At 39.4% G+C, this 18,981-nt stretch overlaps 1 protein-coding gene and 1 long non-coding RNA gene across 10 annotated transcripts in view; one reads left to right on the top strand and one right to left on the bottom strand.

Annotated features, from left to right (window-relative positions):
• ERC2 (ELKS/RAB6-interacting/CAST family member 2) overlaps nt 1–18,981 on the top strand; it is an 829,394-nt gene that overhangs the window by 273,239 nt on the left and 537,174 nt on the right. The window lies entirely within an intron of this gene.
• The window catches only part of LOC123374486, a 32,057-nt gene continuing 21,582 nt past the window's right edge, over nt 8,507–18,981 (bottom strand). The window contains exons 4-5 of the long non-coding RNA XR_006581121.1: nt 10,785–10,879; nt 8,507–8,990 (exon numbers count right to left, since the gene is read on the bottom strand). This is a non-coding gene — a long non-coding RNA (uncharacterized LOC123374486). The remainder of the gene's footprint in view (nt 8,991–10,784; nt 10,880–18,981) is intronic.

The raw sequence follows: 18,981 nt of genomic DNA on the forward strand, positions 1-18,981 counted from the left end.
CAGGGAGAAGAGAAGGGCATTCACAGATTGGTTAAAATACCCAAGAATATTGTGTTTATCACAAATTTTTAAATGACAGCTTTTCCATAACTGAAATCTCCCCTTTTTCCTCCTCTCCTAATTTATGAGACTAAGTAGTGTTTTAGGTGTGGCCAGGGTGAACTAAAATTGTGTGAGAAAGGTTCGGGTAAATATCTGCAGCAAAAATGAAAATTTAGTATAGCAAATGCTGAGCTGTAAGGATGGCATGCATCAAAGTTTACTATCTCCAGAGTTTTTTGTTTATTATAATAATAATTAACAAATACTATTTCGGCACCTTTGACCAGAGGATCTCTGATTGGTTAATTTTAACCTCATGCTATCCTTGTGCTGTATTATCATTTCAATTTTAAAACTGAGAAAACTGAAGCACAAAGTGTTTGTGACTTGCCTAAAAGAGTCACACAGGAAGTCTGCAGTGGAACTGGGACCAGAACCTGACCTGATTTTTCAGACTGCAGCATAACCACTAGACCCACCTTCTTTCACAAGTGGTGCATTTTTGCCCACTTCTGCTCTATGTAAAGTAAACAAAATGTTGTTGTCCTGTACCTGTTATCACAGCATGGATCAAATGTAATCAAATAGAACCTGACAAGGATGTCATTCATCACGCCATCTTCTTTGTTCGTTGTCCTTTCTGTATTTACTATACATTGGTATCCATTTCACTTTATATAGGGCGATGTTCATTCCTTGTAGTGGAGGAATGTGCTAATAATGCTTCCAGTGTCATCCTGGCCAATATGAGGGGAGATTCACTCTTGAAGCAGGCAGACAGTGATTCTATCTTTGCCTTACTTTGCAGAATATGCCAGGGGAGGGCAGCATTATGTTCTTGCATAGGCTACATAGAAACATCAAAAGCAGAGGCTGCTGAGGGATCCTCTAGCTTAATGTTGCCCCCCAGCTGAATAGCTCCTTCTAGAAAGTGCCACCTGTTTTTTGGCATGTTCTTGTCCCCTACATGTTTCCTTTGTGGACTTTCTGCCACTAAGGCCATATACCAGGACATATTCATTTATGCCAACGTAGCCTCTCAAATAAATCTAGCCTTTAGCTTCTCTTGATTTTAGTGTTTAGTAGCTGTTTTCATGATGATCTTTATTTTAATGTCCTCATTCCCACTTTGTAGTAAAGGTGTGATACTTTTTTATTTCCTGAGCACAGTAACATGATGTGGATCACAGTTGCAAAGGATCACATGTCCAGGTGAGTATCCTCTTAATCCAGTGATACTATTACTTACCTCAGGGATCGGCAACCTTTCAGAAGTGGTGTGCAGAGTCTTCATTTATTTACTCTAATTTAAGGTTTCGCGTGCCAGTCATACATTTTAACATTTTTAGAAGATCTCCTTCTGCAAGTTTATAATATATAACTAAACTATTGTTGTATGTAAAGTAAATAAGGTTTTTAAAATGTTTAAGAAGCTTATAATTTAAAATTAAATTAAAATGCAGAGCCCTCCAGACCGGTGGCCAGGACCTGGGCAGCGTGAGTGCCACCGAAAATCAGCTCGTGTGCTGCCTTTGGCGTGCGTGCCATAGGTTGCCCACCTCCTCTTCTTCCTTTTTTAAAGTCAGATACAAATAAAACACATCAGCAAACAATAACAGGCCAAATGAATCCTGCCTATTAATACAATACACAAACAGTAATGGCTAAGATGTAGGTCAGGGGACAGAATGAACCCCTTGACAAATGAGATTACTCATTAATAGTGAGCCATTATCTGTTAATTAAACTCAAATCCCATGGTGAACAGACTGCAATTTACAATGTGTTACTTTTACTTTTATAAAAACTGTGTAGTAATCTATTAATAAAGAGGGAACCATTCCTGTTTAATTCAAACAGATCTTTTTCAATCTTGGACCAAGAGCAAGCAGGAAAATTATTTCAATGATTAATATCTTTCCCTCTCTCCCCCTTGATATTATGTGGTCAGAAAAACACCAAGAGTGCAGCTCATTGGCCCTCTGCCCTACTGTCTGCTGGGTACCTCTCTCCACCACATGCATCTGGCCCACATTTTCCCCCTTGCTGAGTTGAACACACCTCTAGAAGCAATTGTAAGAAGCTGAAACTTGGAGCCAGGGGCCTAGCTGAGATTGAGGGCCCAGTCTGCTTGATAGTAGTTTGCCTCACAGTCCTGGATCATTGGCTAGATCAGCAGTTTCCCAGAGTGTTTTTCAGAATGTGGCCCTGGTCAGACTAGGATGAGTGGCAGGCATATTAGTAACTCTTTGCCTCCTCTCCATGCTAATCAGAAGAATCTGCCTGGTAGGTGATGTTTTTGTAACTTTCCTGTTGTAGCAGAGGACAAGCAATCTGGATGGGCAGTTGCTCAAAGAGAACATGAGAAGAAACCAGACGCGTGGTTTAAAAGTTGCTTGCTACTGGCTACTCTTTCTGGCTTCAGACTCTGAGCTATAAAGTAAGGGGGACACAAGTCTGGCAGATTCTTTACCCCCCACCCCAATGCTGTTCTCCTCCAATCTCTGCAGGCTTCTCTAGCTGCTGCACTGACCCCCCCCATGTCTAAAGAAGGAATTCCTCCACGGTTTTAAAAACTGGATTATTTGGTTTTAAAATACAATTAAAATGTTTAAAATTAAAACAAATAATCATTTAAAGTTTAAATGTAGCAGATGAGAGGGAATCCAGGATGAGGAGCTGTGATGTGGCAAACTGATCATTCAAGAAAATACAAATTCAAAACACATTTTATGACCCCAATAATACATTCCAGATTGTGCTTTATGGGATAATAATGGTACATCTCAAGTGCTAAAAGGTTACTCTGTCTTTGACTTGATGCCTCACAAAACATTTAAGGTGTACCATTATTCATAGCTTAATGATAATCATAGTATGAGTTATTGTTATTGTCTACCTAATTTCTTACCTGAATAGGACTGAGACATTTGATTTATATTGTAAACTACTATCAGAAAATCTACAACTGTCCTTTTCTTAGATACATAAGGTGCTGTTTGTATCATAGGAAACTGAAAACAAGAAAACTCTATTCGCTGTGGTAAAGCTTTAAAAATGAGTGTGAGAGCATTTTTATACAAGTGATGAGAACCTCCTGGACATGATTGACTTAAATTAGCTTGATTGCTTTTTATCAATTGCAGCTGCACTATTTAGCATAAAAATGCAAAACATCTAAAAAAAATTTGCCTTGCAGCACAGTAGAAAGATGTTTTTGGTTAGTTTTAAGATACTTCAAATGTTTATTCTACACAGATTCTCTTAGAATGGATTCAGAACATATCTAGTTACAGAGCATTAGTATAGATATTGTAAACTTTGAGAAAATTAATTAAGGAAAATATTCTGCTTTATGAATTGCATATTTAGGATTTGGGTATTTTAGCTTTTAACTGTTACTAAGTTAAACAGTTCAGAGATATTTGTTGTAGTGGCATAATCAAGCATCTGTTGTTAAATACTAAAAGAAAGACTCCAGAATTTTTAATGTAATGTGCAATTAGTTTCACTTGGCTGAACAGTGACATGGTTGAAAGAAAAATCCAGAAGTCATGTAAAACAAAATTTCTGTCAAAATCAGAGGAGAGATTTTTAGACCAGTATTGTTGATTGCAACCCAACTTTGAAAACTGACCTGAGTAAGGCTGCTATTGTTGTTTGATGGTTATGTTCTATACAGTGAGTTTGTGTGTGTATTGCTCTCCTTTCTGGATTTCTTAAGTATCATGTTTTGGGGGCTGTACCACATGCAAACTCAAATTTGTGTCATTTTATACAAGGACCTGTTTTTCATCAGTGGCATAGTAGTATATGGCTATAATTCCAGGCAAGTGGTCCTATGCATTCCTTAGATGCTCAATATTAGCTAATTCAGAGGAAAGATATGCCTGTGCACAGAAGGGTATGTGCGTGTGCGCACACAGAAACACATGCTTTGTCAAGAATTGCTACAGAAATCATGTTAAAATTATTCTTGTTTTTATGTCAAATAACCAGAATTCAGCTATTCTTTGATATGCTGTTATCTCAAATTGTGCTCTGTGAAATGTGGTTTTGATCCAAGATTCCCACATCAAGATCAAAACCTTTTATTATTCTTTGGATTAGTGTATCCTTAGTTCTTCTTTGAGTGCTTGCTCATGCCCATTCCAATGTAGATGTGTGCTCACCCTGACCTACGTGGTACAGCATGTGAAACTTCAGCTCAGACCTCTCCAGGCATGGATGGCATCCATATACTCACCAAGCCAACACCATCTGGACAGCCATCACAGTCCCCTGCATTGGTGATCACCTCGCTGAATTGGTGGCTAAACCCATGGACAGTGTGTGAAGGGGTCCCATTTTCAGGACCCCAACCTTCAGCATCTCTTGTCATGGATGCTTTAGAGATGGGCTGGAATGCTCACTTGGGGTCCCTCAGAACTCAGGGCCTCTGGTCTCCGGAAAAGCTCTCACTACACATCAATGTCAGAGAGTTTAGGGTGGTTTGCCTGGTGGTTTTCTAACCCCATGTAGTGGGCAAGTGCATGTCAGTCCTTAGACAACACAACAGCGATGTTTTATATCAACAAGCGGTTGGAGCGTGCTCCTCTCATCTGTGCCAAGAAGCACGCTGCTTGTAGAAATTCTGCATAGCCCATTCGATCCACATTGAGGCCTTCTATCTGCTGGGATCACAGAATGAGCTAGCGGATCGCCTCAGCAGATCCTTCTTCAACCACCACGAGTGGTCTGTCCATTCAGACATTGTGAAAATCATCTTCCAGAAGTGGGGGACACCCCAGATAGATCTGTTCATGACAAAGCAAAACAGGAAGTGTTTCCAGTTCTGCTCCTTCCTGGGTTGCAGCCTGGGGTCACTTGCAAATGCCTTCCTCCTCTCTTGGACAGGTCATCTTTTCTATGCATATCCTCCCATCCCTCTCATATGCAAGGCCTTGATCAGAAGGGACAAGGCACAAGTCATCCTGATGCCTTGGCCTGGCCACATCAGCACTGGTTCACCACGCTCCTAAACCTCTCAGTGGAAACACCAGTCTGTCTACCTCTGTTTCCAGACCTGATGTTTCAGGACCATGGCTGCCTTCGTCATCTGCACTTGGAGTCCCTTCATTTCATGGCCTGGAAGCTCTATGACTGAACCCTGTGGAGCTACCCTGCTCGGCGCCTGTTCATGAAGTGCTTTAAGGGAGCAGGAAACCATCCACCAGAGCCACCTACCTGGCAAAGTGGAAAAGGTTCTTGATCTGGTCTATACAAAAAGGCATTTCAGCTACACAGTCAACATTGTAATTCATTTTAGACTACTTAGTCCATCTGAAACAGCAAGGGCTAACTGTATTATCTATTAAGGTCCCTCTGGCCACAATCTCAGCCTTCCACTCCTGGTTGAACGGTCATTCTGTTTTCTCAAACTCTATCTGCAGTCAGTTTCTTAAGGGACTTGAGAGACTGTACACTCAGGTATGGCAACCAATCCCTCCCTGGGACCTCAACTTGGTATTGGCAAGACGGACAGGACCTCCTTTCAAACCTCTGGCAACATGCTTGTTTCGCCATCTGTCATGGAAGGTAGTCTTCCTGGTGACCATTACTTCAGCCAGAAGAGTCTCAGAGATCTGGGCCCTCGCTTCAGAACCATCTCATATGATATTCTTCAAGGACAAGGTCCAATTGCATTTGCACTCGGCCTTCCTTCCAAAGTACAATTCCATAGTAACCAGGATATCTTCCTATCGATCTTCTACCAGAAATCACATGCCAACTGAGGAACAGAGGCTCCACTTGCTGGATGTTATATGCACACTAGCCTTTTAAGTAGAAATAACTAAATATTTTGGAAATTCACTCAGCTATTCATAGCCATTGCAGACAGGATGAAAGGTCTTCCAGTCTCAGCCCAGAGAATTTCATTATGGATCACCTCCTGTATCTGTACATGCTATGACCTGACCTCGTGCCCTGATGGCACCTTCCACAAGGGCCCAGGCATCTTCAACAGAAATGGCACAAATTCCTGTCCAGGACATTTGGAGAGCAGCGATGTGGTCTTCAGTTCACACTTTTGCATCTCACTACACCATTATCCAACGGCTTGAGACGATGCTGGATTTGGCCAAGCATTACAACTTAGCATGCCACTAAACTCCAAATCCTCCACCTGCATAACTGCTTGGGAGTCACCTACATTTGAATGGACATGAGCAAGCACTTGAAGAAGAAAAAATGGTTATTAATTTTCCATAATTGTTGTTCTTTGCAATGTGGTGTTCATGTCCATTCCACCCCATCCTCATCTCTCTTTTGGAGTTAGTCAGTAAGGAGGAACTGAGGAGATAGCAGGTTGATGGGACTGTTTCTACTAGTACCATGAGTGTGCAATGCTACTGGACACCAGAGCCAACCTGATGGATACCACTGAGGGAAAAAACTTCCGGCGGTGGTGCTTGGGGCTAATACGCACCTGTATTGAGCAATACATCTCGAACAGTTATGGATAGTTAGTAACCGATTTTGTTTCTAGGATGATGGTCCCAGTTTAAATCTTTAGACAGCCATTTTGACTTAAGATAGTTAAAAATAGAAGATCCGATACATATGGATATTCAATTTCCTTAACCAAATTTACGAGTAAGTGCTTCATAATGGAGTTGGCCTCTACTCTTTTATCATCCCCAGAAGGTAGTGCTTCCTAGTAAACTGGTACAGCTTTTTGGTGAGTGACTAAAAATGACACCTTTCTTACTCCTCCAGTTTCTTCCTTGTGTGTATTCAAAATCATGTGTATTCTGAAGTTAGTGTCTAAAAATAAGTTCTATCGGTCTTACTCCTGTGAGTCCAACAGAACTAATAGAGCTAGGAGTCAAGTATCAGAGGGGTAGCCGTGTTAGTCTGGATCTGTAAAAGCAGCAAAGAGTCCTGTGGCACCTTATAGACTAACAGACGTATTGGAGCATGAGCTTTCGTGGGTGAATACCATCCGATGAAGTGGGTATTCACGCACGAAAGCTCATGCTCCAATAAGTCTGTTAGTCTATAAGGTGCCACAGGACTCTTTGCTGCCAGAGCTAGGAGTGTGTGAGCTAGATATATTTCTTTTTGTGCATCAATAATAGAGTTTTAACTTTATATTACAGGAGCAATTAGTTACACCTGTGCAAACTTACTGAAGGTAAAGGGACTGCATAGGAGCCAATGAGGGCATATATACTTGAAGAGAAGAACCAAGCTTGACTTTCAGATCCTAGTTTAAACTTTCCGGACTGGCAGGAGAAAAAAAACATTTTAAAAAATGTGAATGGAGCACATTTGAGATGGAAATCATAGGGATTGATAAATCTGGATTCCCTCAAAACTATTTTTACAGCACAACTTTTCATAGTCAACTACATAGATTTGGTAACTGTTGGTTTTTGTCTTTAACTACTTCCTCTTCAAATTTCCAAGTTTCTAAGTTCCACTTTAAATGTTACCAACCACAGTCTTTGTCCTGGCTATAGACATTATTTTGACTGTATTTTTACTCTTGGAAGGATACTATTTATGCTTAAATGATCTCTTGTGCTTTTCCATTTAACTGAAATGTACGAAATGTGTGCCACTACATATGAGTTGGCCCCATTCCATTCTTGGTTAGTGAAAGCCATTGGAGACTGCCTAGGACAGCTACAGACAGAAATGTTAGCAGCTCTTCAACATGTCATCTTTAACCTCATTAAGGTCAGAAAGCAGCTTTTCTGTTTGTCTGAGATGATATTGTGATACTATTACATATGTGCCAATAAATGTAATTAAATTTGCATAGTGCAGGGCCCTCTGCAGTTAATCTTTGGTAGACTTTATATTAAACTGCTTCTGTATGCTGGCATTTTCCTGTCCTGTGAAATGTATCTGTATTTTCACAATCTTTTGAAGAAATTAGAAAAAGGAGCAGAATTTCACTTGTGCAGAATAATCTATGTCTGGAAAAAAGATTACTTTCCGAATGTTTCAAGGAAAAAAAACAGATGAGGAATGATATGTTTTTATTTTAGAATATTCTTAAATGGCAGATTTATAAGGCTCCCATGTTATTGTCAACTGTCAGAGGTTGGAGAATGAGTTTTGTTACTAAGGTTTTGTTTCCACCTCTCTGGTAAATCTGCTTTCACATCACATCTAATTTTGTGGTAAAAAATTTACTCCCTTATCATTTTAGCAGTAATATAAACAGTAATCAAAATACATAAATTCCAACTAAAGAATATTAAGAACAATTAAGCAATAAATGTACATGCACAGGTGGCACCTTTAAAAAGTGAACAGTTATTGTAAAGCAGTACAAATACTTTGCTATACTATATATTCCAAATATAGGAAATGCAGTGGAAAAGTCCATACCACACTATAGTGTTTGTTTTCTTTTAAAGGCATCCACAGTGCCTAGGAAACAACTTTTGCACTAGTTCAAAAAGATTTAATATCACAAGTAGATAGCTTAAGGAACCTGTTTTTAGTTTCAGGAGCTAAAGTCATGGAAAGATAAGTCTTTTGGGGATATCCTGGTTAAATAAAAAATAGAAATGCAGGGAGCACTTGAGTCTCTTATAAGTGAACAAAATAGTGACTCTAAGAGTTCACAATTCTGTTGATAATGTAAGAACCAGAATAGAATCTAGCTGCCTCTCCCATAGTTGCATTGCCTAGCAAGAGTTTAAAAGAAGTATTAAAAACTCATTTGTCACTAAATTAAGAATATGTTTTGAATTCACAATAGGAGCAGATCACTTTAGTAAGAAGGAGCCATTTTTATTTAGCTACTTTTCAGAGAACCACTACACTTCAAGATGCATAAAAATAGAATCAGCTGAATTAGACATTGCATCTTTTTATAATGCTGGTCTTCTCAAAGCAGCATTCACTGGAAATTAATTTAGGATCTCCAGAAGCAGCAGCACCATCATCTGACAATAAAGAAGATGCAGAAGTCAGGCCTCCAACTGTTGGAATACGAGATCACTACACAATGCTTCATTCTAAATCATAAAAATATTATTTCTGTTGCAATTAAAAATTAAATGTGAAAAATGGTGTTGTTACAACATTTAGTAGTTAATGATAAGCTAACATTGGTGTAGGAACTTTCAATTCCTGACTTTTGGTAGCTTTAACTATACAACCTTAGGCCCAGATCGTGATTACACTCGTTAGTAATCTGACTTCAACAGGAATATTCATGTTTGTAAAGTTAAGCGCGTGTATAAGTATTTGCAGGATTGGGGTCTTAATGTAGTATTAGCACAGGTGTTCTTTATTTTATTTTATTTCCAGGTTTTTAATAGAAAAGGAAAAATAAGAAAATAAGAACGCCCGTACCGGGTCAGACCAAAGGTCCATCTAGCCCAGTATCCTGTCTACCGACAGTGGCCAATACCAGGTGCCCCAGAGGGAGTGAACCTAACAGGCAACGATCAAGTGATCTCTCTCCTGCCATCCATCTCCATCCTCTGACAAACAGAGGCTAGGAACACCATTCCTTACCCATCCTGGCTAATAGCCATATATGGACTTAACCACTATGAATTTATCCAGTTCCCTTTTAAACGCTGTTATAGTCCTAGCCTTCACAACCTCCTCAGGTAAGGAGTTCCACAAGTTGACTGTGCGCTGCGTGAAGAAAAACTTCCTTTTATTTGTTTTAAACCTGCTGCTTATTAATTTCATTTGGTGACCTCTAGTTCTTGTATTATGGGAATAAGTAAATAACTTTTCCTTATTCACTTTCTCCACACTACTCATGACTTTATATACCTCTATCATATCCCCCCTTAGTCTCCTCTTTTCCAAGCTGAAGAGTCCTAGCCTCTTTAATCTTTCCTCATATGGGACCCTCTCCAAACCCCTAATCATTTTAGTTGCCCTTTTCTGAACCTTTTCTAGTGCCAGTATATCTTTTTTGAGATGAGACCACATCTGTACGCAAAATGAGAGGGAAGGGGAGAGATACTTTGAAATTGTATAAACAATTGAACCAGAGTAAGGCTATGTCTATACCACGTACCTTACAGCGGCATGGTGTGGCTGCTTTTTATTGGCAGGAAATAACTCACCCTCAACAAGGGGCGGTAGCTTTGTCGACGGGAGAGTGTCTCCCTCCAACAAAGCACTGTCTACATTGGTGCTTTTTGTTGGTAAAACTTTTGTTGGTCGGGGGGTGGGTTTTTTTTGCACCCCGATGGACTAAAGTTTTACAGGCAGAAGTGCAGTGTTGTAGACATAACCTAAATGTTGAAAGAGGTAAGCTTTTAAACTGCCTTAAATATTTAGGCTGGTCTAAGTATTTAAATTACTTTAAAATCTTGCAGTGGCATAGTTTTAAAGATGAGTTAACCCTTAAGATACCATTAACAATTAAAGCAGCATTGTAGTGGCATAAACACCTAAGATGACATAACATTTGACGGTCTTAAGTATTCAGGGCTATATAAGTGCTTAATCCATTTTAACATCACACTTATGAAAGGATGTATACATGTATATGTTTTTCTCTAACACAGATTTAACTAATTTTTCTATGGCATGCATGCATTAATGTATACTCAGCTTATCATAGTTTACTCATTATTTAATCAGTGAGGCTGTATTCACTGAGGACCATTTCCATGCCACATTTCAGAATTCAGACATTTTGGAGTTATTTGTGTGAAAAAAGTGTCAGGTTCTTTTCTCCATAAAGTGGAAAAATATTTTATTTTTACCTTCACAGAGCTCAAAAATGGTTCTTGAGATTTTGTTCGAACTTTCCTCCAAAAGTCACCTTTGGGCAGACCATGAACCAGGAAAAGGCACTCAGCTATGGTGATGGGTAATAAAATTAGAACATAGATAGAATGAAAAATTTCAGATCAAAAGGGGATTTTTGCAGAAATGCATGAGTATGTGAAAGTCACCAGTGATTGGTGAATCATTGGAACTGCTTTGCAGATTAAACTATAATCTATAGACCAGATCATGCAGGGCACTTTGTCAGGAGGTGCTAGGACCTTTGTTTTTCCATTAATATTTTGTAGGCCCTGGAAATTATCATAAAATACACATTTGCAGCAGGTCATTATAAAATGTTACTATCTTTCACCTGCAGTGTCAAATTTAAGCAAGATAGCAGTGTTACCATAATTTACCAGGAAGAAATATACCATACTTCCCCCTTTCAATCTGTAAGACACACACATTGCCATAATTATATTGTTATATAATAATTAGTGAAGAGGCTGATTTTCATGAAGTACACTCTGCACTGATCCTCTTTCTGAAATATTACATTTTGATAGATACTAACAAGATGCTTTACATGGTGATCTATTTATGTATTTTATACTAACCAGAAGCTACTTCATCAAACAAACAAAAACAAACAAAAAAACCCAAACCCCAAAACAGGAAATACAAATACACATAGCAGAGGTTTTATCTCTTAATTTCCTATTTGTACACCCTTTTCCTGTTTTCTCACCTAAATACACAGTTGGCAATTTATGGTAGCTGAGGATTTGGGCATTAGGGGTGAAATCCTGGCCCCACTGATGTTGGCTAGAATTTTACCCTTCAAGTGAAACTTACCCTAGATTTCTGGGACTCATACCATGCCCTTGGCCTTATTTTTAAGTCTTAATGTAGGCTTAGGGTTGCCAAGCCTCCAGGATTGTCCTGGAGTCTCCAGGAGTTAAAGATTAATCTTTAATTAAAGATTAATGTCATGTGATGAAACCTCCAGGAATACGGCCAACCAAAGTTGGCAACTCTGTGCTTCAAATGGTGCGGAGTTGTATAGGCCATCTGGGCAAGGGTGCATTTCACTGTTTTAGGGGTAATGTTCAGCATTTCACACTAATCATAATAATGCTAACAGTAATTGGATTGCAAAATAATACTCTGCACATAACATTGAATATTTTATCTAATTATTTTTCACCACATATTTATCTCTCTTTGCCCAGCAATAATAGAAATTGTTAACACTTATTATATTGTTCCTTCCAACAGAGGCCTTCAAACTATAAGGGGCAAACAGGAGCAATCAATCACGACTTCTTTGGGTGTTGTGGTGTATTGCATCTCAGGGAGCCACATAGAGTTCTGTGGCTCCTACCCCTGGTGCGATCATGTCATATTCTTTCAATACCCCTCCTCCTTCCTACTGTATTTGGGGCAATATGCATACATTAATATACGTTAATATGCATACGTTAATATACGTTAATATTCTGTCTGAGAATTCTTGTTAAGGCCTGCTCACTTTTTTCTGTGTTATAACTTCTGTAAGCTGAATGGGGGAGCTGTGCCTGAATCTATGGTTATTTTATCTGTGTAAGCTTATTCATTGAGATTTCATTATCCAACACAATTCAGGGTATTTGATTCTTCAGTCATCAGAGAGATGTAGTTACTAGTCAGTTCCTCCTGCCCCTCAGCTCAGATAGCACTTCCTTTGAGATTACTGCTGTAGTTACCGGATATTTCATATGGTTCAGCTAGATAGGAAGTTGTCAACATCATTTTTTTTCTGCAAAAGCAATAATTACCTACACTTTGCAAAGAGTACAGTATTCACCATATCTTCATATTACGGAGTATATCTTGTTAGATTTTTCTGTCCTTTCCTTGGAGTTGTGTGCTATATAGATTTCTGTTTTTTACTGTAAATTCTGTTGGAAAACATCCACCATACACATTAGATTAATGTCTATCAAATTTAATATTAAACAGTTGAACTTCTTGCCATCAAGCTGCAAAGGAGATACAGGTAATGTAGTAGCTGGAAGGTCAACAAATTACAATTTTAGTGCATGGGGTGAACTTATCAGAAGAATACAGTGAAATGCACAGCCACATAGTTCTTTTAGATCCCAACTCTTGATCCTTCTGTGATCACAGTATGCTTCACCTGCTGAGCCCTGCTGTGGGAAGGTAATAACCAGTCAGGCATGAAGGCTCCCAATTTAAGGACAACCTTCCAAGTCCAGAATAGTTTGCACATGGCTCGAATCCTTCACACAAACTAGCAGCAGAAGTAAATGCACCCCTCACACACACACATTAAATTGACCCCTGAGTCTCTGCTCAATGCATAGTCAACCTGTTGAGCTTGTAGCTAGGGTTGCCAACTTCCTAATTGCACAGAGGCACATATGAAGAGGGCCAAGCAAGTGAACTCTATGATTCTTGGGGACCACGAGTGATCCACAGAGCGGGGTGCAAATAGAATGCTATTACTACTACTAGGTACTTGTTTAACTTTTTGGATAAGGCTCTCAAAGACAAAGTCATTGAGGAAATCGTGTACATCTGTGGCCTTAATTAACCTCTGGCAACTGCCACTGGGCAAACAACCTTTGATTAAACCATTCAGAGCCTTCTAGCATGAGTGAGGTGACACAATAGACTAGCCCACTGCGGCTAGTTTCCATGACTTGTCAAAGCTTCATGTTAAAGGCAAGTAACTATGATAGAAGTGACTATTTTATGTTCTGTGTTAAGTTGGTTTTGCATAAGATGAGACTTCATGTTGAATAGGAGTTTTGTATTACAGCAATAGTTTTTCAGTCTTAGGTCATGTGGGTCAGGTCTTCTGTAATTACTTATTCCTCAACAAGCAGCTGTTTCCTTGTATGAGAACTTGACAATAAGCCCTAGCAGTAGTATCTTTTCTTTTTCTGGCTCAGCTCTCTTTTGGACAGATGGATACCACCATCCGTATCAGAGGTAGTAATTTTTTCTGCTGTTGAATTAAAGGGACATTGTCAAATAGTTTAGGCCCATAATTTGAGTGTTTCTAAAACTTTGCCTATTCTCACCATAGTGCTCTGATTGTGCTAGTAGGACAAAACTCCCCATATGCTCTCTGATGAGCCAGATGCAAGAGCACCATTGTAGCTGCTCCCCAGATGATATTGCATGTTCCCCAAAATACATTTTGGTGTGAAGAACAGCCAGTTGGGAACAGGCAATGTGTAAAACAGGGAAACCACAAACCCTCAACCAGGGCTGTCTTCCGTATTGTTGCTGTGGTCCCCAAGCTACTATTAGGCAACTACCTCATCACTCCCTCTTTTCTTGGAGTGATGCAAGACCAAAACCAAAATTCAAGTTGCTTCAAGCAGTAAATTAGGCATGTGCGATGGGCTTTAACCCAACCTCATCACCTGCAAAGCTAGCGAATGCACATGGGGAAGTGCACTATTTGTGCCTTTTTCTTAATTAAAATATAGAGGATACTGTCAAAACAAAAACAATGGGCTAACTCCTCAGAGTGGAGGTGCAAGAGTGGAGGAGCACCAAAGCTGTGCATGGCAAAATTTGTGGTAGTGGGGGGGATAAAGGTGGGGAGGTGAATAGTTAATTGGCTTCTGGCAACAGCGGGTGGAGCTCAGTTGAGGGAGAGACTTTAAGATAGGTCTTTCTGGTTGAGACAGGCCCAAGGTTCTGGTAAAAGACAGCAATAATGGGAATAGTGCAGGCTCCAGAGATCAGGTTTGTGCAAGTGCAAGGAAGGAGTTAAGTAGCCGAAGGGGATATAGGAATTCTTCAGATTCATTTGGACTTGTTTGTGATACCCTGGAAGGGATTCAAACTTTGTGACTTGGCTTGAATGCTGAGCCAGAGAAGATCTACAATCAGAGGCAGGCAGCAAGCATGAGGCACCGAAGTCAAATGTAGTGGCAACATCCCACACAGATGCAAGGGGGCATTCTAAGGGTGAGTGAGCACCACCACAGCATGATTTTCTGCTAGATCTTACATATAGAAACAGGAGAATTCTACAGGCAGCAAATACAGCCTCTCCTCAGCCACATCAAAAAAAGCCCCATCTGGCTCCTACAGAATTAATTCCATTAAAGCTGGTTGAAATTTGGTCACTGAATTTTTTTCTGTTAAAAATGGCTTTTTCAATAAAACAATTTTTTTTTCATGAGAGAGTATTTTAATTAAATATTTTTGGGTTTTCATCGATAAAAACTCTTTACTAAAAATTAAAAAAAAAATCTGTAAATTTTTTCACAAGGAAAATCAAATCTTGTACTGACTAGTTTTAGTTCCATGTGCTCTAAAAGATGGAGATGATGTGTAGATAGTTCTGGGCTCTCCCTCATCCCTGAGGTGAGGTGCTGATTAGCTGGGTCTTCTCAGATGTGACAGTTGGCGTCTAGATTTTTAAAATATAATCCCAGGAATATATGGAACCGCAGACTAGGAATTTTCATATTATTTCAGAAATATTGAGCAGATCCCAATTTACAGAAAGTTCCCTCTTTTTGTTGGTAGCACTTAAAGCTTTCCTATCCGGGCCACTGAGATTCCCCTGGTGTGTGGAAACAGTAGCTGGCATAATACCTAGTTTTATATGCCTATTTGCTTTACACCACCCCTTTGTTGCCTATTTGTGTAACACATGTGATGGGTATGTCTCAAGTGCACTCTGTTCCAGTCAGCTAATGCAATGACGACACAACAAGCCTGCACAACATAAAGAATCCCTGAAGCTACTCTGCTTGGCTACTCCTGGGATCAGGGGACAGAAAACCACCTTTATCTCCCCCACTACTGCAAAGTGTGCCACACACAGCTTTGGTGCACCTCCACTCTGAGGATTTAGCCCATTGTTTTTGTCTTGACAGTATCCTCTGTATTTTAATTAAGAAAAGGGCACAAATAGTGCAATCTCAGTGGCTTTTTATTCTTGAAGTCTGATAGTCATGAAAGCTTTTTTCCTGGACTCTTATAAATTATATACTGTATTTGAATGCACACACACACACACGTTTAAACTTCTAAGGTTTTGGCTTTTAGCTTCCAGAGACTTCTGTAACAAATAATCTGTATTCTAATGTGTGCCAACAGTTAAAAGATTACATATTTGGATACACCTCTAGGCTGCAGGAGGAACTTAATATAGCTATAAGAAGAAACAGTTTTGTACCAGACAAAAATGTAAATAAGAGAAGTTACTACAAAATTCTTTTGGAAATGCATGTTTTTGTCCTTGCGCTTGGTTTTGACCATGTTCAATTCAACATTGTACAGTTGTTGTCTTTTTAACACTTATGTTTTTCTTATTATTCAAGGACATATTTCTACATTTAGGTTTGACCTAAATTTTGATGGCTATAATTTGTGTTCAGTCTTCTAATCTATTTATGTATTTTAAAAACTAGTCTGATTATAGCCAAAACAGTTTTTGAGGAAGTTTTATTCCTGTGCAAGTAAGACGGGGAAAAGTGATTACTTATTTAACAATCTGATTTCAGAACACTTGAATTGTGAGAAGACAAGATGAACAATTCACTTTCAGTAGCTTTAATTATTTAAATCTCATGGTAAATTAACGGAAGACTTTCTGATGCATTACACACCTCACTTATTAGGCCTGATGGGGTATGCCTTGCTCAAACTGGAACTTCCATTGACTTCAGGGGATAATTTAATCAAGAGATAGTACCCCTTTATTGGGAGTGTTAACCTAAGTGAGGAATGTAGGCTAGGCCTTTAATTAGCAAATACTAACACTGTTTTAAAGCTTCAAAAAGGCTTTAGTGTTCATTGCTTACATGTCATGACTGCATTTTAGGCTTCTACATTTGTGCTACATGAACATGTTATAATGCAGTACCATTGCTGTCAATGAACTAGGAAGGCATGATACAGAAAACCAATTAGCCAACAGTTATGGGTTTACAATATTGACATTTAAAGTGGTCTTTTTTCACTGCTACAGTGGAAAAAGTAAGGCAGATGTTTCCTCCACTGCTTCATTTACCCAACTATAAAATTGAATTTGGATGATTGTTTTCTAATATGTACAGTTTTTTTTGATGCTTTGTTCTTGCTTTAGTTTTTTCAGCTTCTTCTTTCAGTAAATGTCACGGGTGTCTACCTCTGAGAAAAATGGAGGTCTTGGCTCATCTAATGAATATACTTTACTGCTCTTAGGGACAAATTCTGCCCCTTCCTTTGCAGGTGCAGCGTTCCCCCTGTTAGCCGAAACTCCTTTTCTACAGAAGAAAGGGTGGGGTGGGACTGTTGATTTGGGGGCAGTGCAATGGCTGAGGTGTGCACTCCCTGAAAGCCATGTAGATCAGCTTACTGCTTGCCGCATGCATTGAGCGGGAGACTGGTTGAGGATGAGGCTAGAGGATCCATTTCAATATAGGTTAGTGTAGCAGTGGCATTGCAAACCTCTTGCTTGTAGTAAAAGCCACAGAGTGGTTCCACAGCCGCTTTACATCTGATGTTGTAGATGATTCCATCCTCAGTTGCCCTGCATGTACCCTGTACTTAAATTCTGATGACCTGGGTTCATTGATCAAGCAAAATTTTAGGGCCACAAACCTTAACTAAGCCCTCAATGAACTGCCCAGACCTGAAAGGGGAGTGCCCAAACAAGGATGCCCAGAATAACAGGAAAGTACCTGCCTGAGGAGACTCAGTAGGATAAGACTTTTTTTCATTAGGAAGATCTAATTAGACTTGGAGGATAAGAATATCCTCATTAAAACTTATTTTCCATAAGATCTGGAGACAAAACAGCAATTTGTTTAGGCTTGGGCACCAAACAAAGGCTGAAATTATGCAGGCAGACACATTTATGCTACTTTATTTTGATATAGTGTGTGTCAAAGTTTTTCCTCACAAAGAAACCAAAGAAAACAAAGTGGGCTGGAATAATACAAAGAAAAATGTAATGAAATAATTAGAAAAAAAATTCTTGGAGACTTTCATGTAAGTGTTCCCATTTTTCCATTTGTAATACTTGAGTTCGTAAAGGTGGATGAACAAATTAATGTTGGAGTAAAGTCTCCTAAGTAGTTTTAACACCAAATATTAGTCATCCCTACAGATTGGGGGGGAAGGGGGCATGACTGTATCCTAGGAAACAATCACTCTGAAAGGATTTAGGGATCATTGTTAAACAAATGGGGATAGGAAGTAGGAGTAGGGAGATGACTTTTTCCTCTGTATGTGGCTTTGGTGAGAATGATACTGGAAAACTGTGTCCAGTTCTGGAGTCCACATTTTAAAAAGGAAAGGCCACAGAAAAGAGCTATAAAATAAGATTCACGGACTAGAGAAAATGCCTTATAGTAATAAACTGGATGAGTTCAGTCTGTTTAGTTTATCAAAAAGAAGATTAGAGGTGATTTGATTATAGTATAGAAGTACCTTCATGGGGAGAAAATACCAGGTACTAAAGGGATCTTCAGTCTAGTGGAGAAAGGCATAACAAGAAGCAATGGCTATGAGTTAAAGCCAAAAAAAATCAAATTAGAAATGTCACATATTTATAACAGTAGGAATGAATTGGAACAAATTACCAAGGGAAGTGGTGGATTCTCCATCTCTTGAAGTCTTCAAGTCAAGACTGATGTATTTCTGGAAGATGCTTGAGCCAAACACAAGTAATTGGGCAACTGTGAAATACCATTGTTGTATGGGAGGTCAGACTAGATGATGTAACCATTGTTGCATTCCCCCTGGAGCAGTGTGGGAAGGAGATTGTGACTTTGAGTCACAGTCCCTCTCTCCTGACCTCCGCACTGCTCTGGGGAAGAACTAAACTGTGACATGACTCTGTCACAATGTCCATTATCCAGGGTGCCTGGTATGATGTCGTGGAGTCGAGGCACTTCATACCACCTCTACTCCCTTGCACAGGTGCTCAGGATGGCTGTGATCTGGCCCTTTATTTGGCAGACTCCTTACTCTTGACTAACACATAACTATGCTACAGGGTTTTGAAATTTCAGACATTCCTCTCTGATAATATTGGAAAGTCAACCAGGCATGACTGTTGATGATCTGGATGAGGCCAACACTAGGAAGATAAACACATGCATGGTCCTCTGTTCTTGCTTTACCTCATCTCTACACATCACTCTGAACTCAGTTAATTATGCTTCT

This window comes from Mauremys mutica, chromosome 7, assembly GCF_020497125.1.
Source record: "Mauremys mutica isolate MM-2020 ecotype Southern chromosome 7, ASM2049712v1, whole genome shotgun sequence".
In the NCBI taxonomy this organism is placed as follows: domain Eukaryota; kingdom Metazoa; phylum Chordata; order Testudines; family Geoemydidae; genus Mauremys; species Mauremys mutica.